The following is a 25011-nucleotide window of genomic DNA, read 5'->3' on the forward strand; positions in this document are numbered from 1 at the left end:
CATTTGATACTAAGCGTAAGTCGGTGTTGACGGTTGATGCCAGCGCTGTTGGTATTGGTGCAGTGTTAGCGCAGGAGCATGATTCAGGTTTGCGAACAATAGCTTTTGCGTCAAGGACACTTACAAGTTCAGAAAGAAATTATTCTATCATTGAACGCGAGGCGTTGGCAGCCGCTTGGGGGTGCGAGTACTTTAGAATGTACTTGTGGGGATTTGAGTTTAGGATGTTGACAGATCATAAACCGTTGCTCAAATTATTGTCTCCTGGTGGTGCAGGAAAAGGGTCAGCGAGGTTGGCAAGATTAGCTGCTAGACTTCAGGAGTTCTAGTATAGGGTGGAATATATTCCTGGGTGGAAAAATGGTCAGGCGCATGGCTTGTCTAGGCTCCCCTTACCCTGGGAGGTTGTAGACAAATTGGGTGTTGAAGCTATGCAATCGGAAGGATCTGTGGCAGCTATAGATGAATTGGTGGATATTTGCACTGGTGCTATCAACAAGAGCAGATGGAACTCTTGTATGACCAATGATGAGGTGTTAAGGCGTGTGAGGGATTTGATTGTGAAAGGTTCTAGAAGAGAGAGTACCCTACCTTTGGCTGTACGTCCTTATGTGAAGATTTTAGAGGATTTGTCAATTCTAGACGTTGAGGGAAATGTTATCATGAAGGATTATAAATTCATTCCGCCTCAGGAATTAAGGTTTGTCTTGTTTAAGTTGGCACACGAGGGACACCTGGGGCAATCTCTTACGAAGAGGAGAATTAGGGAGTTCTTCTGGTGGCCAGGTATGGACCAGCAGGTCTCTGAGTGGGTTGAGAAGTGCGCAGAGTGCTTTGAGAGTGAGAAGAGATTGAGGGTTAGATGTCAGGGCGATTTTGGGAAAATTGATCATCCAAATTTGGCCTGGCATACTGTTTGTATAGATTTTATTGGTCCTTTTTACTCATTGAGTCAGGACATGAGGTTCGGATTTGTTTTGATTGATGTAACTTCTATGTGGTTAGTGGTGAAATTTACAAAAGAGATAACGACCAAATCCACAATCAACTTGTTGTCTGAAGTTTTCAGGGAAGAGGGCTACCCTGTTAGACTGATTACTGACAATGGAACCCAATTGGTTTCTGAGGATATGGTGACATTTCTGGAAGCTTGTGGTATTGTTCACACCAGGACCTCACTATACAATCCACAAGGGAATGGTATCATTGAGAGGGCTAACAGAATGGTAAAGTGTGCCATCCAGATGGCTCTTAGTTCTGGTGGCTGTGTAAGAAACATGGTTAATGACTTAGTCTGGGTGTACAGGACCACGGCGAACGGTGTTACCAGTAAAGTTCCGTTCGACATGATGAGAAGACGTTTGGCTGATACCAAACTAGTTCCGGCTTGGATGAAAGAGTGCATTGGATTGGCAGATTTGGGTGGCGGTGTATCTAAGGTTTGTGATAGGTTGAATGAGAAAACATTGACAGTGAATGATTGGGTAAAAGTTAAACCTGGTCGTGTAGGTTTGGGTCTAACCAAGTTTAGAGGCCCATTCAAAATTAAGTCAGTCCATGACAAATTTGTGACACTTTTTCACGGTGAACACTGGAATTTGAGGAGGGTTGCCCTCTACAAGAAAGCGAAAAGTGAAAATTGTGGCGAACTACAGTCGCATTCGATTCCTGACAAACAAAATGTAAAAGAGAACACCATTGGTAGTGACACCCGTATTTTGCCACATAGGATCAGAAGGCAACCCAGACATCTTCAAGATTTTGTGTGCCATTGAGTTTGTGTATGGAAAGTATGTGCATATGTTCTTGTAGTTTATTGGTTTTTTTTCTCCTTCCTTTGTTTTGTTTTTACTTTTGATTATAAGGATGGAGGATATGTTGTATTCTCTTATTTTTGCTTGCATTTCTCTTTAAATGAGAACATTCTAACTTTGCTGATGTCATGATGCAACTTGGTGTTCCTGCATTCTCTGTCTGCCAGTTGCTCCTGAGCCTTTGATGGGAACACCAGTTTCTACTCTGTACTTCAATTAAATCATCTTAATTATCTATATGGCTTCCTTGACCCTTTATCTCCGATTACATCAGGAATATTTATGTAAGCCACCCAGAAAGTCATCAACAACAGAAACTGTGAAAAAACATCTTAGATGGACTTTTTCAGTATGCCATCATTGTCACCAAGTTCACCATTACTGAAGTGAATTGCAGTATTGACTGAGCTAGTTGAAGTAAGTGTTACAGGATATATTCTTGGCATGAAAGTGAGTCAAAGGAATGTTGCTGGTGAAATCATTTCTATTTGAAAGCATAGGATATTTTGCACACGGCCATTTAGCCTCTCTTAAAATGTTGATATAAGTTTTAGGCGAATTCAAGTGACCATAATGGATGAGCTTAGAAGTGGTGTTGCCAATTTCAAGGATGTAACTTTGGGGAGGAACACACCTCTATAACCTAGATAGAACATTCAGTTTACAAGGAAGCCTCCTCTGTGGTTTTAGAAATAGGAGATCTGGAAACCGCTACTGTCTCAGGTATTCAGGGGCAATCAATACCATTTTGGCTGCACAATACTTTAGATTGAGCAGGACAATCAGAATTAATTGAATTTTTAGAAAGTCCCCCCGGCAGTCCCTTGTTCATTGAGCATGTTTCGTAAGCCCTGGAGGTGAAGCTCGGGTATTTTGTGTTGCAGAGATGTTCCCATTTGTGATTTTCTTTGACTACTTTGTTTAGGAGTTCACTTGGGAGTTTCGAATTCTGGGAATATAGGTTGCTTAAATGGACAGATACCTCCCAAAAGGCAGTGTCAGATCCAGCAAGAAAAGTTTTGGACTTTGTGGCACCTTGCATCTTCAGGCAGTGCATTGTGGTTGCGTTGTCTATCTGGGTTGGAATCCTGAATGTCACGAGCGATAGAAGGAAAGCCTTTTGGGCTAGATTATCCACCCTTAACTCTAGACAGTTGATGTGGACCAGATGGATTCTTCCCAACCAATGGCCCTGCACCATCAAATGTTGCAGGTGAGCTCCCCATCCCACCAGAGAGATCTATTACAATGGTTTGAGCCAGAGACTCCTTAGAATGTTTATATTTTTGCCCCACCAAGGTAGAAACTGTTTTACTGTCAGAGAAGATATAGCCTGTTGTTCCAGCAGTCCTTCCACTGTGACTATTGGTTTTTCAAACAGCGTGATAAGCTTAATATGGAGTCTTGCACTCAGAACATGCAAGATGCTATTGAGTCAGAAGAGACCGCAAACGAGCTGAGAGAATCTGGTAGCACTTCAGCGAGATTGCAGAACCTCTCTCTATCAATCACTTTCCTCATAATTGTGTTTTATTAGACTCCTAGATATTTGAGGTATTGCACTGGAGTTGCAATGTATTTCATGCAATTGACTTGAAGACTTCGAACATGAAGAAGGCAAACCGTTGTGTGGGAATCTTGGGAAGCCCTCTCAGACAAGTAAGCATGTAGTAGCCAGTCTTCAAAGAATAGCTAAATCAAGATTTTCTCTCTGTGAATGAAAGCTGCCACAGCTGCCAAGAATTTGTAAATATGTGCAGAGCAGGATTCAGACTAAAAGGCTAGACAGGGGACATGTGGTAAGATTTCTCCACTCTTAACTGCTGGAATTGTCTCTTCTAGTTGAAAGCTGGGCTATGAACATCTACAACCTGCAGGTCCCCTGCACACATCCAGTTCTGCCTACCATCACCTGCTCTGATACTTCTTTACCATTCTGCTCTTCCTTTTTGCAGACAGGTATACTGAGTAACAAATCTGGGTCCCATTTAGACCTAATTCCAGCACATACGTTTAAATCGTTCATCTCAGCTTTTTCCCTGCATTGCTTACTGTATGAATACCTGTCTCTCCTCTGGTACAGTTTCAAATCAATTCAAATACAGAATTGTTGTCCCTTTACTTAAGAACGCTGACTTACGTCCTCTCACCCAATTGAATTGCAAGCCCATTACTCTTCTTTCATTTATAGCTAAACGCATGGAAAAATATGCTGCCTCCCAACTGTGCTTGTTCCTATAGAAGAACAACATTCTTGGTGATGTTCAGGCAGGTTGTTAAATGTTCAGAATACCAGGTAAGTAATGGTTAATAGGTGTTAGAGTGTTTGAGTGTTGAAACTAACGTGCGTTAATATTAGTCGTTCTGCACTTCAGTTCAGGTGTGTATAATGACATGGAGCGAATCCAATTAAAACGTAATCATTACGAAGTGTTAAAGTGCATTTTTCTGGCGTAGGCTAACTAGGCCTCAGTAAGGCCTTGACACTATCTCGTTCAAAATGCATGCTGTATCATAATGTTCATTCTGTGTTTGTATTTCTCGCTTGATACTACGTGCAGCAAGATGTGGATTGTTTATGATACTGTTCTTGAATAGCCTGCTAGAAGAGATCCTTCTGCAATATTTTCTAAGCGCCTTCAGCTTGCACGTGGTATTGCATTTAATCACATTTGTTCACTGTTGTTTATGTAACTAGTTTGTTCTGACAACTCCGGATGATATTAGGTTAAAACGGACAAATCAATATTCATGAAATAGGATAGTGCTAAGGTGATATGGTTAGCTGTCATTTAGAACTGTAAAAATGAAATTCTATGGAGTCATGATCATACCATGTTGACTTTCCAGTTCTTTGCAATTTCTGTGCGGAAAACTATATTTAAAGCCTTGAATTTCAGGGTGAGCCTGATTCTTTTTCTCCCCACTATGGATGCTGTCTGAATTCTTACTGATTTTGCTTCACACCTGAGACTTAGAATTACTCTGGTTTTTGCCCATTGTTGTATTGATCTAAATGTGATGGCCTACATGGCAAACAGTTCTATATAATTCAATGACTTTATTGCTCCATTTGAGTTTACTATTACAGTATTCAATCTTTTTGCAATCTCTCTTTTGAGTCAGTCTTATTGACTGTATTGTGAAATGCTGTTTTGAAACTTATCGCTAGGGACACATTACCTCAAAGACTTTGAGGTTAACACTGGCTCCGATCCATCCAGCTCGTACTTTTGTATTGTAGGAGATCTTAGGGCCCTGCGAGTCCTGCATGCCTACTTAGTATAGATGACTTACTCTTAGCAGTTGAGTATGGCAGCGTCATCATCCATCCTTATTAGAACTGACACCAACAACACTATGGATCACTGCATCCTACATGATAGGCTCTGTAGAGTTGAACTAAAAGCTTGATATTATCTTGGTTTTCATTTTTTTTGTTTGTTATCACTCGTACTCAAAGAGTCTCAAAGAGTCTCTTTAGGCTCTTATGCATCGAAGACTCCATAAATGTCCTGCTTCACTACCATAGTTATTTAATCTGTATGCTCAGCATTTGATGGCCCTTATTGAATCTCAAACCTATCAATTCTTCACATACTATGACAATACCGAGCTCCTTATTTGGCTTAACAACTTTTGATGGATGCTTCCTCTTTGCAAAATTGCCGGCTGGATATGAAAGATGGATGGCCCAATGGTCGCTGAAACTGAACACAGATATAACTTGTTCTAGGAGTGGGGGGGAAACAGGGCAGTTAGCAATCCTCTCTCTGCGATATAATCAATACCTGCATATCTCTGAAGAGGTTCAGCTATGCAGGCACAATTGCTTCAGGCTCAAGTAGTTTTTTATGATGTTGGAACCTATACTGCAAATAGTTACTGCTTACAAATATTTTACAGACAATTTATAAGTTATTGCAATACTATTTTAATTCTTAGTCATTTTATCCAACTTAATAATTCAAAGTGCCCACTTTATTACAAAACGTTTCCCACGCCACACTTAAACTCAAGGCACTCAAAAGAAAGTGCAAAACAACAGAACATCCCTGGAGACTAAATCACAAACAGATAGACAGACATACAAGACAGAGTTGAGGAATTACTAAAATGCCATTAAGAAAGCTAAGAAGACCTACTTTGCTAGAAGTTGTACAAAATAGTAAGGGAGCTATGCAACCCAGTGAGCCTATCCCAAACCTTGCTGCCCTCAGAAGAATGCTGCGAAGAAATCAGTGAGTTTTTCTCAGAAAAAATTAGCAAAATATACTCAACATTTAACACCACCACCCCACCCCCGCTAACAATCAATCGTGAAACTTCAACCCCTCTCCCCAAATGCACTTGCCTGCATGGACAGCTTCTCCCCATTTACAGAGGAAGACGTTGCTAAAACAATGGGGGAAGTTAAGTCTGGGTCTCCCCTTGATCCCTGTCCTCATTTTGTTTTTGCTCGGATCATACCTATAATCGTTACCCAGCTATTTAATAATCTGCTGGATACCGCACAATTTCCAGAAACATGGAAACAGGCCGTAGTGACCCTCCTTCTGAAGAAAGCAGGAACAGAGGTGCGCAATCCTGCAACCTATCAACCTATTTCCCAACTCCCATACCTTTCCAAAGTCATGGAAAAACTGGTTAATAGACAGCTGTCGAACTATCTTGAGTCTAATGACCTACTGGATCCCTCCCAAACTGGCTTTAGAGCCACTAACAGTACGGAAGCAACTCTCCTAGCCGTGTCAGACAACATAAGATCCTTGGTTGACGAAGGGAAAGCAGCCTTGATTTTGTTAGATCTATCGGCGGCGTTTGATAGTGTCTCACACAATCGCCTACTGGAGATTCTTCATGAAAAAGGAATTTATGCTAAAGCCCTTCAATGGCTGAGCTCTGTCTTAAACAACAGAACACAGATTGTACAAATGGGGGAGTTTTCATCTAAACCAAAACCCAACAGCTATGGTGTTCCACAGGGGGCACCCCTGAGCCCCACACTCTTTAACGTCTATGTGTCATCTCTGGCAAAAATCAGTGAGAGGTGGGGCTTTGGCATTTGCTCCTATGCAGGTGATACCCAACTGCTGATAACCATTGAAGAACGGCACGAGAACACTGGATTAAAATTGAATAACTGTCTCTCAGAGATGGCAACCTGGATGGCAGAACACTGCCTTAAATTAAATGCAGGGAAATCTGAAATTCTACTTTTTGGAGGAGCTAACCTTATCTGGAATGCCACTTGGTGGCCCCAGACATTGGGCGATGCCCCAGCTCCAAAACAATGCGCAAAGAATTTGGGGGTTCTTATGGACAATACCCTATCCATGCAGGACCATGCGCTGGTTCTATGTGAAAGAAGTTTCGCAATGTTGAAGCTCTTAAAAAGGCTATTTCCTTGGATCCCGCAAGACTGTAGGAGAACTATCACGCAAGCACTACTTACTAGTAGATTAGATTATTGTGATGCACTGTTCATGGGCTTGGCAGACTACCTCTTCACACACCTACAAGTGGTGCAAAATGCCGCTGCCAAACTGGTATGTAACAAAGACAGACTCAGCTCAACGTATGAGTGCCTGAAACTACTTAATTGGCTGTCAATGCGCCAAAGAGCGAAATTTAAACTGATCAGCTACACACATAAGGATCTGCAGTAACGAGGGCCTCTAATCCTACAGAATAAAGTTGAATTTTATGTACCTACTAGGTGCCTAAGATCGCGTTTTCTAGCTCAAGCAAGAACAAAACGTATCAAGAAAGCAAGGGCAGGAGGACGCACCTTTTCATATTTGGCAGCAAAATATTGGAACGAACTACCACAAGACCTCTGCCTCACTGAGGACTATCTTGTCTTCAGAAAAAAAACTCAAGACCCATCTCTTCCCTAACACCAGGTAAACGCATTAACCTCTCATTCATCTACCATGAGTTCATAGCACAGCGCCGTGATATCCTTCTGGATGAATGTTGCGCTTTATAAGTAAATAAATAAATAAATAAATATGCACCAGCTGCCCCTTCATCAGGGATTCAGTTGACCTACAACAGAGGATAAATTCTTATCCAGGCTGAAAAAAACAGTATGTTCAATGCTCCCACATGTTTAGTAGAATAAAGATAATATACCAAATTTATATTGCTTCAATCTAACAACCCCTTTTAGCATCCTGCACAGAACAACTTATGAACAATATGTTGCAGTATTCTAGGACTACTCCAAGTTGATGCTCTTAGCTCAACAAAAGTAATCTTTTTATTTCACTATTGTCCTCTTTGGACAATTGTTTAGATACCAATCGCTATTGTAATCATTGACACAAGCATAAGTGTTATTGTAATTTCCATGACTCCAATCGGGGGCATATGACAGGAAAAAAGTTGCCCCCCATGGGACAGTTTGAGATTGATTTCAGAGGACTGTAATGAAATTAAATTATAAGGCAGTGTACTCCTAAAGAACAGTGTTAAACAAAGCCGCGAGCTTCTGGATTTGAGTCCATGCAACTTGAAACAAATACCTTGACTCAATAACTTTCCGGCTCGTTTCTATCACATTGCTTTGTACAGTAAATGCCCCAAATAGTGTCACATATCTCAGCTAAACGGTAATCTTCTGTAAAAAAAATTCTTAAAAATGTATGGATAAGCATTTACAGCACAGATATAGTGTTCATACAGACATATTCCCATATCAAGATTGTGCTGAGTTCCTCACTCCATTATTGTTGGTTTGGTGGGTTTAATAGTTATGTTCACATCCATATTTTTAAAATAAATGCAGCACCTTATTGGTCATTTTTCTAATTTTTCCAAATTTTCTCTGTTGGTATGAAGCAAAAATCTCAAAATGAACATGGAAAAGATTGAAATTCTAGTAGTAGGAGACAAACATGGCATCTAGATCACCCGCAGGGATCGTGCCAACGGAATCGGAGGAGGAATAGCCATTGTCCACAAGTCCACCCTAAAGGTCACCACCCACGCAGACGACACCCTGAATACCGCCGAACACCTGCACTTCCGGATCCACACGGACCCCAACACCACCCTCAGAGGAACACTCATCTACAGACCCCCCGGACCCTGAGCTCAATTCAGCGACTCCATCGCCGACCTCGCCAGCACCCATGCACTCGCCTCCACACACTACATCCTCCTTGGGGACCTGAATTTCCACCTCGAGAACAACAACGACACCAACTCCACCACCCTGATCGACAACCTCACCAACCTCGGCCTCAGGCAACTCGTCACCGCACCCAACCACGCCGCTGGCCACACGCTGGACACCGTCTTCTCCACAGGCACCCACATCACCTTCGACCACACCACCGAACTCCACTGGACGGACCACTGCTGCATCCATTTCACCCTCAATAAACCAATCCAACAGCTACCTTGCCGCTGCTGGAGCAAAGTCACCGAAGACCAGCTGATCACCACCCTCGCCCAAAACCCACCCACTGACCCCACCAACCCAGACACCGCAGCCCGCAATCTCAAACAGTGGATCGACAACTGCGCCAACACCCTCGCCCCACTCAAGAAATCCTCCAACAACCACGCCAGCAAGAGAGCCACCTGGTTCACCGACGAGCTGCAGACCTCCAAACGCGCATGCCATTAACTGGAGAAGATATGGCTCCACAAACGCACTCCGGACAACCACGCAGCCCACAAGGACGCCACCCGCAGACATCATCACCTCATCAGATTAGCCAAGAGATCCTCCTTCAAAGACCGCCTGGATAACAACGCACACGACAGCAAAGAGCTGTTCAGCATTGTAAAGGAACTCTCCAACCCCAGCGCCAACAACATACCGCCCTCACAAGAACTGTGCAACTCACTGGCCATCTTCTTCCACTGCAAGATCACTGACATCCATGACAGCTTCAACACCATGACCGCCCCGACTACGCCAGACCCCACCTCCCCTGTGGACACCACCAGCGCCAACCGCATGAACTCCTGGTCCAAGGTCAACAACGACGAGACACGCAAGGTCCTGAACTCCATCCACTCAGAATCTCCGTCAGACCCGTGCCCACACCACGTATTCAACAAAGCAGACGCTTCCATCGCACCCTAACTACGGAAGGTCATCAACATCTCCTTCGAAACAACGACATTCCCGGAAAGCTGGAAACACATCATAATCAACGCCCTCCTCAAGAAGCCCAAGGCGGACCCCAAGGACCTCAAGAACTTCCGGCCCATCTTCCTGCTCCCGTTCCCGGCGAAGGTCATCGAGAAAATCGTCAATATGCAACTGGCCCGCCACCTGGAAGACAACAACATCTTGGACCCGTCCCAGTCCGGGTTCAGACAAAACCACAGCACCAAGAGAGCCCTCATCGCCGCCACAGACGACATCAGGCGCCAACTAGACAACGGCAAAACATCAGCCCTCATCCTCCTGGACCTGTCAACCGCCTTCGACATGGTCTGCCATCGCACTCTAAAAACACGCCTCCTAGAAGCCGGAATCCAAGAGAAGGCCCTTGACTGGACCACATCCTTCCTCTCCGGCAGAACCCAGAGCGTCCGCCTCCGGCCCTTCCGATCCGAGACCACCGACATCATCTGCGGCATCCCCCAGGGCTCATCCCTCAGCCCGACGCTGTTCAACGTCCACATGGCCCCCCTTGCACAAGTGGCCCACCAACACGACCTCAATATCATCTCCCACGCTGACGACACCCAGCTCATCCTCTTCCTCACCAAGGTCCCTCACACCGCCAAAACCAACCTCCACGAGGGAATGAAGGCCGTCGCCGACTGGATGAGGAACAGCCATCTGAAGCTGAACTCGGACAAGACGGAGGTACTCATCCTTGGACCCACCCCCTCAGCCTGGGACGACTCCTGGTGGCTGACCACAATTGGAACAGCACCGACACCCACGACCATGCACGCAACCTAAGATTCATCCTTGACTCCTCCCTCTCCATGTCTAAACGGGTCAACGCTGTCTCCTCCTCCTGCTACAACACCCTCTGCATGCTCCGCAGGATCTACAAGTGGATCCCGACCGAAACAAGAAGAACGGTGACACAGGCCCTCGTCAGCAGCAGACTGGACTACGGCAACACACTCTACGCAGGAATCCCAGCCAGACACATACAACTACTACAACGCATCCAGAACGCCTCCGCCTGACTGATTGTCAACGTCCCCCATCGCAGCCACATCACCCCCCACCTGAGAGACCTACACTGGCTCCCCGTCGACAAGATGATCACCTTCAAGCTCCTCACCCACGCACACAAAGCACTCCACAACACCGGACCAGCCTACTTGAACAGCAGACTCAGCTTCTACACCCCCACCAGCCAGCTCCGCTCCGCCAGCCTCGCCTTCGCTGCAGTTCCCCGCATCCAACGAACAACCTATGGTGGCAGATCCTTCTCCTACCTCGCAGCCAAGACCTGCAACACCCTCCCTACCCACCTACGGCAGACTCAAGACCTACTCCCCTTCAGAAGACTCCTCAAGACCTGGATCTTCGAGCAGTAGCGGCAACCCCTCCCCTCAGCGCCTTGAGACCCTCATGGGTAAGTAGCGCGCTTTACAAGTACTCTGATTGATCTAGGAATCCTTTTTTTGTCCCATTAATTTTGTTGCCTAACCCCACACAGCCCCTGATGTAAAAGATTTAGGACAAGATGTATTAACATTAGGAATAATGATTTCCTAATTGCGATTCTCTCTAAATCTCAACTAGGAAATTAGCATTACTAATGTATGAAATACTTATCCATTTGGTGTTTGTACATTTCAGAAAGCATTTTTGTCAAAACAAACGGCCTGATTCTGCGAATGGGGCTGTTTGCGATAGCAAAACGACTTTGTACATCTGGTCCTCAGTGTTAAAACCCTTTGTAGTTTTCAGATGTCATCCTATGTGGCTGATGTAACCTCATAATGTAGTTTCCAAATGCATATGTTGAGCAGAGTAATCCCTTTTCTTTATTTAGAAGTGCACGAGTGTTAGACCTTTCAGCTTTAGGGTGGTATTCCCCCAAACCTTTTGGCTATTCCCCTCCTGTTTCCTGAAATTCGATTTTGTTCACTTTCGTACTCTGTGCACTTTATCACTGCTAACCAGTGTTAAAGTGATTGTACACACTCCATAAAACGATATAAAATTAGCTTACACCTGATTAGAACATTTAATTGACTTAAAAGTCCCTCATAAAGTGGTACAACATGTACCGAGGGCCTGTTAATTAAATGCTAGTAGTGAGCCTTCAACACTTGTTGTGCCACCCATGTAAATAGCCTTTTAGAACAAGTCTCAAACCAGCCATTGCCGCCTGTGTGCAGTTTTAAGGTGCCAGTTCGACCTGGCAAAATAAACCTTCTGCCAGGCCTAAAACTCCCCTATTAATACATATTTCACCCCTAAGGTAAGCCTTAAACAGCCAATAGAGCAGGGAGCAAAGCATTAAAAACGTTAGACATGTACTTATACGTTTTACATATCCTGGTAGTGAAAAACTCACAAATATGTTTTTCACTACTGTGGTGTCATCTCTCCCATAGGATAACATTGTGCTACCTCATTATGGTTAATAAGTGATCACCTTTGTTTAGGACGAGGAGGAAATGTCATGTTTGGTCGCTATCCTCTTTAATGGTAAAGTCAGATTTTAATGCAAAATTAGAAAGTTGCCATTTTCTTGGTCTAACCACTTGGTGTCCGCAGCCTGTGTCACATGACTGTGATTAGAGTGTCAGTTGGCCTTTCTGCATTCCTCACAGACAGTGAGACAAAGGGGCACAAGGTGTTGGCAGGATGAGCCATCCTGTCAGGATGGGTGGGGCGCAGCTGTTCCCTGCCTCACCTAAATTGCAAGAGAGCTGTCTCAGCACACTCACAGAGAGCTTCACACCAGTCTTTTCTTACCCTAGACATATTGGAGCCTGGGCATGTAGGAAGGACATTTCATTACAAACTGTGGAGGTTGGGGAGGGGGGCTCTAAGAGTTTCTCCTGATGCAGCGTGTCTCCGAAAATAATTTCTAGAACCTCATTACCTTTCCCTGTAGTACCAAATCATGCATTTATTCATCAGTGGGGCCATAACACTGTTGATCATTCATGCACACTTTATCCCTACTACATGGATCGGTATGAATCAAAGGAGAGCTGCTGTATTATAGCGTAGTGTTTAAGTCAAACTAACTATTTATATTATATACATCTGCAGTTTTATTTCATTTACCATGGTTTGATATCAACAAAGAAATTTACTCAAACACACCACCATTGTTGGCGACAGATCTGCTAGTAAATAATTAGGCTAAGGATGAACAAGACCAGCTTAATTCTTCATTTATCTAATTTTTATTTAAAGAAGATTCTCCTAGCATAATCAGTTTTATTCACTCTAAATTCATTTATTGCAATTAGTTATAAGGAAAGATAAAGAATTTTAACTCGCGCATTTATATTTCATTTTAATTTCAAGCTCAAAGAAAAATAAATGTAGTAATTGACATTTACAAGACTTAAGTATTAGCAAAAGACAAAATAGTTCCTAAAATCTATCTTTCTATTCCCTCAAGCTATTTACTCTCATCTAAAGACTTCGTACTCATTCGAACAAAACTTTAAGTTGAAAGTTAAAGTTCTTACGCTCCAAGAAAAATCAGCATTCCGGCAGCATGTCAGGATACGCAGATAGAAATCGAAAAGAGGGCTTTTTTCTAAACTCCGGACCTATTCTTTTATACCCTTTTTCTCTAGCTAAACTATCTAAATTCAGTAACAAGTAGGGTCTCCGACAATTCTTATTGGTTGATTCAAGGGGTGCATGAGCATAACCTCATCATCTTATTACTTGACTTCCGCAGAGTCAGAGAAATGAATTTGACCATCGTCTTTAAGGTTACAAGTTCCATCGTGTCCTTTAATTTGTAATTTTAAACTATTTTCCCAGGGTTTACAATATGGATGTCCATTTTATTGGCAGTCAGTCAGGGTTTCAGAGCACATTGTCCTTGACCTGTCCCGTTCAGCACAGTCAGCTCATACGCATCTGCAACTCCTCTCAGCCAGCGCATGCGTGCTTCGCAATAATTTCGGAGTTATGAAAAACGTCCATCTTGGACTAGGCCTCACAGGCCACAACAGGAACTATTATAGAAACAAACACAATCTAAACGGTAATTATTGAATTATAGCCCTTCTGTTTACCTCCCACCTTACTAAGGTACCCCTGTTAGTTATTACCTAGCAAATAAAGCCACATTTATGCGTAATTTGCTGACCTGTCTTCATGTTTTTGCCACAAACAGACAAACAGTAAGCACATATATGCCACTTTTGTTTAACTTATAGCTTTTGCGTTATTTCCAGACATCACATTGTCACTCAGTTAATCGATTATGGTTGCAACATAAGCAATTTAGTATCCCACCTGTATTTTGTGTGTGCATTCTATTCTATGTCGGTTAGTTTTTTCCAAACCACACGATTAGTTCATATTACTGTTATGAGAAAGTGACTTCACGAGGTGTATACAAAATTTTGCTTTTAACCTCGCTCCATCAACTCCCTCCTTTGGTGATTTATCACCAAATACCTCCCAAAGTTTAGAATTTTTTTTATCTTAACATGTTTCAAATTCTTTGATTAGTATGACATTTTATACTCTAGTCTCTTCTATCTTTCTGGTATCTTCGTACAGTTTCTCTTGAACCTCCTCCATTTCTATGTCATTCATTTCTCGTTTTCTATCTTTTTCTTCCTGAATTGCTTTCTTTATTGATCTCCTAACATTCCTTCCTTTTTAATCATACAACATAATCTTAATATCAAAATTACTATTATTATTACTATCACTGGAAAAAATATTTTACCTATAATAGAACTACCTAACTTGTGTAACCAATGTTTAACTGCAGAAAAACTTTTACCCATTCGTTCAAGGACACCATCAACCTCTAGTGATTCAATTTCTTTGTGCAGCTCTGTAATATTTTTAATATATTTGTCAATATTTTGACTTTTGTCTGGAATGTACGTACAGCAGTGCTTTACATGTAAAATTCCACAAACTCCTCCTTCTTTCGCTAAGATTATATCAAGACCAAGACGATTTTGCATTACCATAGCTCTCATAGCAACTAATTCAATATTTACCATTAAAAATCCACCTGCAGTGTCTGTTGACAAACAATCTACTATCGTCGACAATTTCCGAATCTTGTTTGCATTAAAAGATATTCCCACCATTGGTATCAGTGCTCCAAAAATATCACCTATTATTTCTGCTACACTCTCTCTTTTTCTACGACTCAATGTTTTACCTATCTCATGTATTCCATTGGTACCCTTATTAGGATTTTAGGAAAGACCATGCCTACATAACACGTCCCATACCAGTGGTCCGGCAATTTGTAATAAACTTTGTTCCCACAAATAAAATATACACCAGGAAAAATTGGATCTTTACCACCTTTAAATCCCCAACCCCCTATCATACGATAAGTGTCTTCACATTGACTCGCACCAACAACATAATTGTCATACACAGTATTATCTCTACGAATACAGAACTTCCCTAAAGATGGGGTGTCAATATTTATAGCCACATTTACATTTTGTCCCTCTATATTTTCATCCTCAAATTCTCAATATTTAGATTTAACATGCTTCACTCTTTCATTTATTTTATAAATATTTCTTCTCTCTTCCACCGTATCTAAAAATGCTTTTTCCTCAATTCTCAATTTACAAGTCAAATTGTGTTTAAAGGCGTAGTCATGGGTCAGTTCTTGAGTTTCTAAGAAAAATTCTCCAAAAACCTTTGCATGCTTAACTTTGCTCATAGTATTTACAATCCCCAATCTTGCAAAGACATCATCAGTATTTGAATAATAATATTCAAATTTCATTGTATTATAAAACAAACTTGCTATTACGCTACATGTGATCCCATATGTAAGGGGTAAATGATGATAGGTCACCCCTTCTGACACTGATGCCGGCAATTTTACACAGATGTAGCAGTCGCTTGCGTCCATGGTTCTAACATACTCGGACAGTAATCTAAAAAATGCTTTTTTGGAAAAGTCGCTAATCGACTTATCCTGATGAATTTTTGGCTTATACGCATGTGGCTTATCAGTTATTAACTCATCATTTCTTGCATTCTTAGTCCCATTTGGTTTCAACTTCTCAAAATTTTCTCTAAAAGGAATTATAATAGCTAAAATCAACCATACTAATATTAATAATCCAGTACATATGAACCACATTTTACACCATTTTCTAAATATTGAACATTTCGTAACTTCATTAGTAGTAGTAGCCATTTTTTTTTACCCAGCGATTGTTTTTACAATTCAATTTATTCAGATTTCTGCATCAATAGATTTCAGTTTACTCTCACAGTAGTTGTCGAATACCAGTACTTCAAGTCTTTACCTTTTACCTGGTATCAAATATCTCTTTTCTTTCCTTAAGTTTCAGTCTCTTACTCACTTTCTTTTTCCTGACTTGCAAATTTCAGGTTTTCTTGGCTACTGTTTACTTCCTCAATAGGAGGCAAAAACATGTAAGTCCATTCAGGTGATTTATATTTCTGATTTGGTCTTCTTACTCTTTTTGGCCTTTGGACAACCTCTATTTTCTTTCCCAATAACTCTTTCTGGCTTGTTATCTCGTTTACTTGATCTTCTGGTTTTCTTGCTCTGTTAACCAGTTTAACTCTTAGTCCATCATTTTCTTGAGGCCAATTATCTCCTTTACGAGCTCTCTTTGTCTTTGGCTCTGTAGTGTTATATTCCACTCTCCAAGCTCTTTTTCTTGAACTCTTTCTCAGTTGAGTTTCATCTCCACTGTCATTAGTTTCACTTTCAGTATTTTCAACTGTATCATTTATTATGAACTTTATAATGTCTGTTTCTTCTTCAGGAACTGATTTCTCTTTATTCAGTACTTTAACTCTTTTAGGAACATCTCCACAACTGGTACTCGGAATCTCATCTTTATCGTGAGTTATTTCCTCCTTTCCAGTATCAGGATTTTGGTTCCTGCTTTCAGAGCTTTCTGACTGTTCTTCCGTATTCTCTTGATTACCAGTTTTATCTTCACTTTGCTCAATGTGTTTACTGGTATCAGTTCTTACCAAATCTCAACTTTCAAGTCGATCTTCAAAATTTGGTATTTCAACAATTTCACCTTCTCCTTCTGATGCAGATCTAGCATCCGATACCTCCAGATGTCGACGTTCTTGTCAAGCTTCAGTATCTGGATTTCTTTCTGGTTCTTCTTCAGAATCAGAATCAGTTGTGCTTTCACCTTCCTCGTGTGGGTTCTCAGGCTCAGGCACACGAATAGTGTGGCTGGCATGCACCCACCTCTTTACTCCAGCACATTTAACAGCAGTTGTACTGACCAAAATGACCCACCTTGGTCTTTGCCAACGAGGCACCAAACAGTTTCTCCTTCGATGTACCTTTATCCGAACCCAGTCTCCAGGAATTAGATCATGAGCTGGATTTTTCTCTTTCGTGTTTGACTCAGTTCCCACCTGATGGAACACAGAAGTTACCACGTCAGACAGATGTTTGCAGTAATCCAGTATGATGTCATCATTTATAGTCAACAGCTTATCAAGTGGTACAAATGCTTGTCTCATCACTCTGCCCATCAAAATTTCAGGTGGACTTAGTCCAGTTTTTCAGTCAGGTATGCTCCTTAAGGTCATCAGAACAAGTGGTAATGCGTCCGGCCATTTTAGTTCTGTTGCCAAACACATTTTTGCAATTCTGTTTTTTATTGTTCCATTTACTTGTTCAACTACCCCTGAAACCACTGGTCTGTAAGCACAGTACAGTTTCTGACGAATGTCCAGTGCTTCACAAATCATCTGTAACAGTTCATTCTGAAAATGGCCCCCACGATCTGTTTCAATTGTTACTGGAAAACCGTATCGTGGTATAATCTCACGTAAAAGCGATTTGGCAACTGTTAGACCATCATTCCTTCTCGTTAGGAAAGCTTCTACCCACCGGGAGAACAGACAAATGATTACTAATACATATCTGAGCCTATTACAAGGAGGTAACTCAATGAAATCCAATTGCATTCGTGTAGATGGACCTCCCTCCTGTCCTATGGTTCCCATGCTCACAACTGTTTTTCTGTTGGGATTAAACTGCTGACACACCAGGCATCTCTGGCACAGGCTCTCAGCTATCATCCTAAACTTTGGATTATACCATGTCTGTCTGAACAATCTGATCATCGCATCTCTTCCAACATGGGCTTGACCATGGTACATTCGGGCCATGTTTGAGATCATCCTATCAGGCACTACTGGTCTTTCATATTAATAAACCCAAATTTCATCTTCTTCTCTTTGTCTACGTTTATTTATTTTATTTATTTATTTTAAGAGTTTTATATAGCGCTGGCTAGACCCGGAGGTATCAGAGCGCTTTACATGAGGTTCCACAAAATTACAAGATTACATCAGTTCCAATTTACATCAGTTGCTAGACAAACAATTACAAGAGCATAGAAGACGAGATAAGTGAAGTGTAGAGGGGAAGGAAGTAAGGGTAAAGGGGTAGGAGGGAGATACGGCAGAAAAACGGAGGAAAGTCTGCCCAAAGTCTGGCTGGGTAGGTGACGGTCGAGGGGGAAGTCCCAAAACCCATCTCCTCTATAGCTATCAGGTAGCTCCACCGGGCGTTGGCCAGATAGCGAGGTCTCAATGGGAAAACATTTAAAGAACATGGAGGGCAAAATAAATGGAGGGGAGGGGGCAGGGAATGTGAGAAAGGGAGGATAGGGGAAGAGACAACAAGGAGAGACAAAATGAAGTCTATCTAAAGGCCGACTGGGTAGGTGACGACCCATCTCCCCTATAGCTAAACCAGGTAGCTCCATCGGGCATCAGACAAAATAGTTCAGTCTCAATACATTGAGAGAGGAGAGAAGGAGAGACATAATAAAGGAAGGATGCGGGAAGAGACAACAGGAGAGACGAAAGGAAGTCTGGCTAAAGACCGACTGGGTAGGTGACGTCCAAGGAGGGAATCCCCGACCTGTCTCCCCTATAGCTAAGCCAGGTAGCTCCATCGGGCATCAGACAAAATAGCTAGGTCTCAAATAACGAGGGAAAATTCACAGATAAGCAGGGTGGGGACTAAAGGCCAGGACAGGAGAGGGCAGAGGTCAGTAGCAGGAAAATGGAGAGGAGTAGAGTGGGGAGGAGGGAGATACAGCGGAGAGACAAAGGAAAGTCTGTCCAAGGTCCGGCTGGGTATGTGCGGCCGAGGGGGAAGTCCACAGCCCATCTCCTCTATAGCTATCAAGGTAGCTCCACTGGGCATCGGCCAAACTGCTAGGTCTCAACGGTCGGCGGCAAGTTCGCAGATTCAATTTCTTGATGAGTGAGCCAGATAGGGGATATTTATTTATGCTTGAGGACTGGTCGATGACCAATAGTAGTAGCACAACGTGGTAGAGGACCACTATGGGTCCGAGGGGGTCGCTGGTGTCTTGAGGTGGGGTGAGTATTTGGTAGGTTTTGCGGTGTGGTTTCTGGTCCCGTTGCGCTCTGTGAGAACCTTGGTTTCCCCATTATGCTGTGTGGAGCTGGTTTCACCTGATGGTCCAGTGTAGGACACTGTCTGTTGTCTGTGCGGTTCCCCAGCTCAGAAAATCGTGGTTCCATACAACTGCAACAAAAACACTTCCTGGACTCTGCTCACTGCAATCTGGGGCACAGGTAGGCTGCAACTCACAAGATTCACATTTTAAATGTGGTCAGGAGATCTTCTCGGGTCAGTGCCATAGTTCCCTCCTTCTGAGCGAGCGCGGTTTCTAACCCATTCCCCGTGCCAGGGGTACCAAAGAAACTTGAGACCTTGTTAGTTTGCAGGCTTTTTGGGAGGCATATGGGTGCATACACAATCAAGGCGCCCGTTTGGGTGGTCGCGTAGTTCCCGCTCACTTGCTCGTGTAGAGTTGGCGTAGGGAAGACCAGAGACGATGCAGGACTGGGTGCTCGTTTCCCGGTCTCACCAGGTAGGGCCACGCATTAGATTTGAAAGTGCAGCAGAACCTTTATGAGGATGTCTCAAATGGCCTGGGGATCACAGCACCAACAAGTGAGACGCCACCTTAGAGTCAGGCATTGGGGTCAGGCATCTCCGTGTTTGAGGGCTAACTCATTAATGCAGGCCTTCCCCTCCAACCCCGCCGCAAGAGAGCTCCCTCAGAGCATCTCGCTGGTGGTCTGAAGGTAAGCGCCGCGCCAGGAATAGGCACCGGTCCCCAGAATATCAGGGTAGGAGCGTGTCTTCTCACCTCTGGGTAATAGCGCCGTGGTCTCTGCTACGATGAAGTGGCGGGCAGGGCAGCAAACGCGATCGCCTTGGGGTGGTACATGCGATTGCGATCACTAGCTTCTTCCTGCATCTGTCTTACTTCCTGCCAAGTTTCAACTATTGTGGTTAGCATTAAAGGACTTGAAACATGTTCTTCTTTCCTGTCCCGATTTATGGATGCAGGATTTCTAGCCCAGTATATTGCAATGGAATCTACATACCTGTTGCCTCTGGTAAAGTAGTCATCACCCTTTTTATGGGCAGCACACTTCACCACCGCAAGCTTATCAGGCAACTGAATAACATCAATCAACATTTTTACAAATTCAGCATTTCTGATGGGGGATCCTGCAGAAGTTAAATAACCCCTTTGAGACCACAGTTGCCCGTAATCATGGACAACCCCGTATCCATGCTGACTGTCAGTCACTATGGTAACTCGTATCTCTTTTCATAATTCACATGCTCGAATCAAAGCAATCAATTCTGCTATTTGAGCAGAACGAATTCCTTTCAGACAAGATGCTTCCAGGACATCTTCCACTGTACACACGGCGTATGCAGCACTTAAAACACCCTCCTCTGTTCTCAGACACGAACCATCCACAAACATTACATTGTCTGACTCAGGCAGTGGCTCATCTCTGATATCTGGTCTTGGTTTTGTACAATATTCAAGAACATCCAAACATTTGTGATCAACCTCATTTCTCACTTCAACTTCCATAACATCAGGCAACAATGTAAACATGTTTATATTTACACAACGTGAAATTGTCACATTGTCTGCTCCCAGAATCGTCCTCTCGTATTTTGTCATTCTATTATTCGTAAGGTACTGTGTTTTTGTTCTAGTTAGGAGAATCTCTACAGAATGAGGTACGTATACTCTCACAGGAAATCCCATCACTATTCCTTCACTTTGTTCCAAACTCACACTTGTGGCTGCTACTGTTTTTAAACAACCTGGCAAGGCTTTTGCAACTGGATCTAAAACAGCTGAAAAATATGCAATTGGTTTCCTTAATTTTCATTGTCTCTGAATCAATACTGACAATGCACATCCTTCTCGCTCACTGAAATACAGCTCAAATTCTTTCTCATAGTCAGGCATTCCTAAAGCTGGAGCTTCACATAAGCTTGTTTTTAGCTGTTCAAATGCTTCCATTTCAGTCTTATCCAGCACAATAGGATCTCTTATGTCTGCTTTAGTTAATCTCTGTAAGGGTTCGCTATCAGTGAACATCCACTAATCCACTGTCTGCAATATCCAACCATTCCTAGGAACATTCTAACTTGTCTTTGTGTTTTTGGTGGTTGCATTCCTTGTATCATTTTGATTCTCCCTGCGGTAACTTGTCTAGTCCCTTTAGCAATCTTATGACCTAAGTATTGCACTTCTTTCTGACAAAATTGTAATTTTGATGGAGACACTTTATGTCCCTCTTCTGCCAAGTGATTTAATAATGCAATAGTATCTGATATCCATTCATCTTTTGTCTTTGATGCCACTAATAGGTCATCAATATTGGACCAATACGGATTCTCCAGGCATGTTCAAACTTTCTAATGACTTCTTTAGCAATTGATTAAAAATGGATGGACTCTCAATATACCCCTGAGGAATTCGGCAGCATGCCAAAATACGATGTCCAAACTGGAACGCAAATATTGGCTGGCTTTCTGGGTGCAATGGAACAGTAAAGAATGCGTTGCACAAGTCAATTACAGTGTACCATTCTGCATCATGTGGAATCTGATATAGATCTATTGCTGGATTCGGTACTATTGGACAACATGGGACAATAATCTTATTAACCTTCCTAAGGTCTTGTACAATCCTAAATGTTCCGTTTGGCTTTTGCAATCCCATTATCGGTGAATTACAAGGACTGCTTTCTATTTCTCGTAAAATACCTTGTTCAATCATCTTATTTATCACTGGCGTTATTCCTTCAATTATTTCTGCTGTCATTTTATACTGGGGAATGTTTGGGTAACTCACTCCTTCTTTTACAGCCACTTTTACAGGATCTACATCTTTCATTAATCCAATATCTTCTCCCGTAAAATCCCACACTTGCTCTTTTACTGCTTCTTTCAATTCTACCGGTATCTTTTCTCGATCGAACACAGGAAATAATTCATTCTTTTCTGACTCTATCATGGCCATAGTCATGTTGTGCAAACTGTCTTCATCTGGAGTTTGGAGCTCTATGCCATCTGGTGAACAATATTTGGCATAGTTCATTTTAAGAATGTCTCTGCCTAACAGATTTACAGGACTGCTATCACACACCACAAATCGGTGCATGTCTTTAAACTTTCCAATTTCTATCTCAACTGGTTTTGTTAAGGAGGTCTGAATTTGTCTATTAGCTACACCTACAACCTGGATTGTCTCACCCGAGAGAGGAAGATTTTGAATTTCCACTGACCTGACAGTAGAACGGGTAGCACCAGGGTCCACTAGGAAAGTTACTTTTACATCATTCACTTTTCCATTCACAAACGGACCAGACTGATCTACCTCAAGAGTGGCTCCAAGCACACACTCTTCTTCCTCTCTCAGGCACCGTCAGAAACTGTAATCCGACTCACTCCCGCCATCCTCTTGTAACCAATATTGCTGACTCACATTCACCCTGGGCGATCGGTTTACCTGATCGCCTCCACTGAATCCTGTCTCTGCACTGTATCTCTGCAGATTTACACTGTGCCGAAATGGCGGTTGTGGCACCTGACTTTGCTGAGTAACTACCTGCTGCTGTTGCGGTTGCTGTTGATTTACCTCATTCTGCACATGCGGATTTAATGATATATTTTCGGGATTAACTCTTAGTGGGCACTTACACTCTTTTCTCCAAATGCCCTCTCCTGCCGCAATTATGACAAGGATATTTTTTCTTAAGCTCATCTATATTCCCTACTAATTTTGGTTTATTAAAATTTTACCTTCAAATTCCCTTGACTCCTGTCTGATCTTTATTCTCCAATTGTGCTACTTGATGTTGTGCTACCTTTACTTGAGCCCACATTGCCTTTTCTTTGATTTTTCTCTGCTTAGCCTCTATTTCATCACTGCAATATTTTGCATGTCTCCTATCAAATTATGTTTAATCATGTCTCCTATTTCTGGTCTCAATCCAAACACAAAATGATATACAAAATGACTCATATCTTTTTCATTTAGCTCTTCATAACCACTGTACTGCTTGAATACTAATAGCAATCTTTCATAAAACGCATGTACAGATTCTTTCGATACCTGCAATGTCCTGTCAATTTTTACCCAATCTGTCTCTTTTGGTGGAATTCTATTTTTCAAGAACATTATCACCTGGTCATACTTCCGCATTACCTCGGGTCCAGGAGCACCTGTCACTCTATCTCGTGGATACTCAGTTTTTGGCCAATCCACTGTTATTTTGCATTCAGACCATATATCTGCTGGTACCACTATGTCAAACAATCCATCTAAACCCTCCCATAATACTTTTAAAACTTTTACAAATCTGTCTACCTGTCGATACCATTCTACTGGCTTTTCTCTCAATCGTGGGAAATCATTAGTGAATGATAATATGTCCTGCCTACTCCAAGGAACATTTACAAACCCTCCTCCTGGTATTTCTCTCATGGGAAATTCATTTACTACAGTTTCTTTCTCTCTCACAGGGAATGCTAATGTGGATTTATCACTGGCTTCTTCTTTTTTCTTTGCCCATTTTGCTTTCCATTTGTTCACAACTCTCCATCTCCTTAGTACAACAATTAATTCTATTATTTGAGTTAGTCTTTCGTCAGTATTCATGTTTTCAATGTCTTTTTCTGTAAAATCAACTCTATAAGTTTTCTGTAGTGTTTTATTCTTCATAAAATCTACATCTAATTCATTTGCTAATCCTTCCATTTGATCATGTATAGATTTCGCTTTCCAGGTAATGTTTTTACACATGAACATCAATTCATCGTCCTGATAGGTTTTTAATCTATCTGTCCCAATTGTTCCAATAATAAATTCTTCCATGTCAATTTTTAGTCTAACCACATCTAATATTTTTGGTTCATGCTCTTTTACTTTCAGAGTTTTAAGCCAATCACTTAATTCTTGTTCTGATGGTCCTACTGGAGTCTTGGTTAAATCTATTTTTTCTACATTTATTTCGGGTGTTGCAGAATCAGATTCTGCTCCGGTTGGAAACTTATGTGGTAGACTTTGATTAAAAGTCAATTCAGGTGGTGTCACATTACTGGTTCTTCTAATTTCAGACAAATCTGGATAAATCTTTTCTCTTACCTTTTGCAAACTCTGATTTAATGGAATCGTTAAAGTTGGTTCTTTTATTTTCTGATTTTCAAATACTGGAATTACAGGACCTATTGTTACTGGGACCATTACAGCTTCTATATTTTTAGTAAGTTCATGTATCTTTTCTGTTAAATCATTTGTTGATTCAGAAGTACTCGCTTGCTCTTCAGCTTGTCTCTCTATTCTGGCTACACTTTTCCTATTCTCATCATTCTGTTTAGGAGTACCAGTAAGTCTGGTTTCTATCACTGGGGTGTTTGAATCATTTCTCATTTCTACTCTTTCTGGAAGGTCTTTTAAAATTTGAAAATCTTTTCGGGGTTTCAGTAAATCTATCCTCTATCAGTGGAGCATTTGGAGTGGTCCATATAGAACCTGGTTGATATGGTGGTGGTCTTCTATTTAATATCTCCTCCAGCACCGTATCCTCTGATTCATTCTCATCATAAACCTTTCCTCCTATCCCCACATTATTCTTTTTCTCTGTGCATTTTCGCCTTTCCATTTCATCTACCAA

The sequence above is a fragment of the Lissotriton helveticus genome, chromosome 7, assembly GCF_964261635.1.
Source record: "Lissotriton helveticus chromosome 7, aLisHel1.1, whole genome shotgun sequence".
Classification (NCBI taxonomy): Eukaryota; Metazoa; Chordata; class Amphibia; order Caudata; family Salamandridae; genus Lissotriton; species Lissotriton helveticus.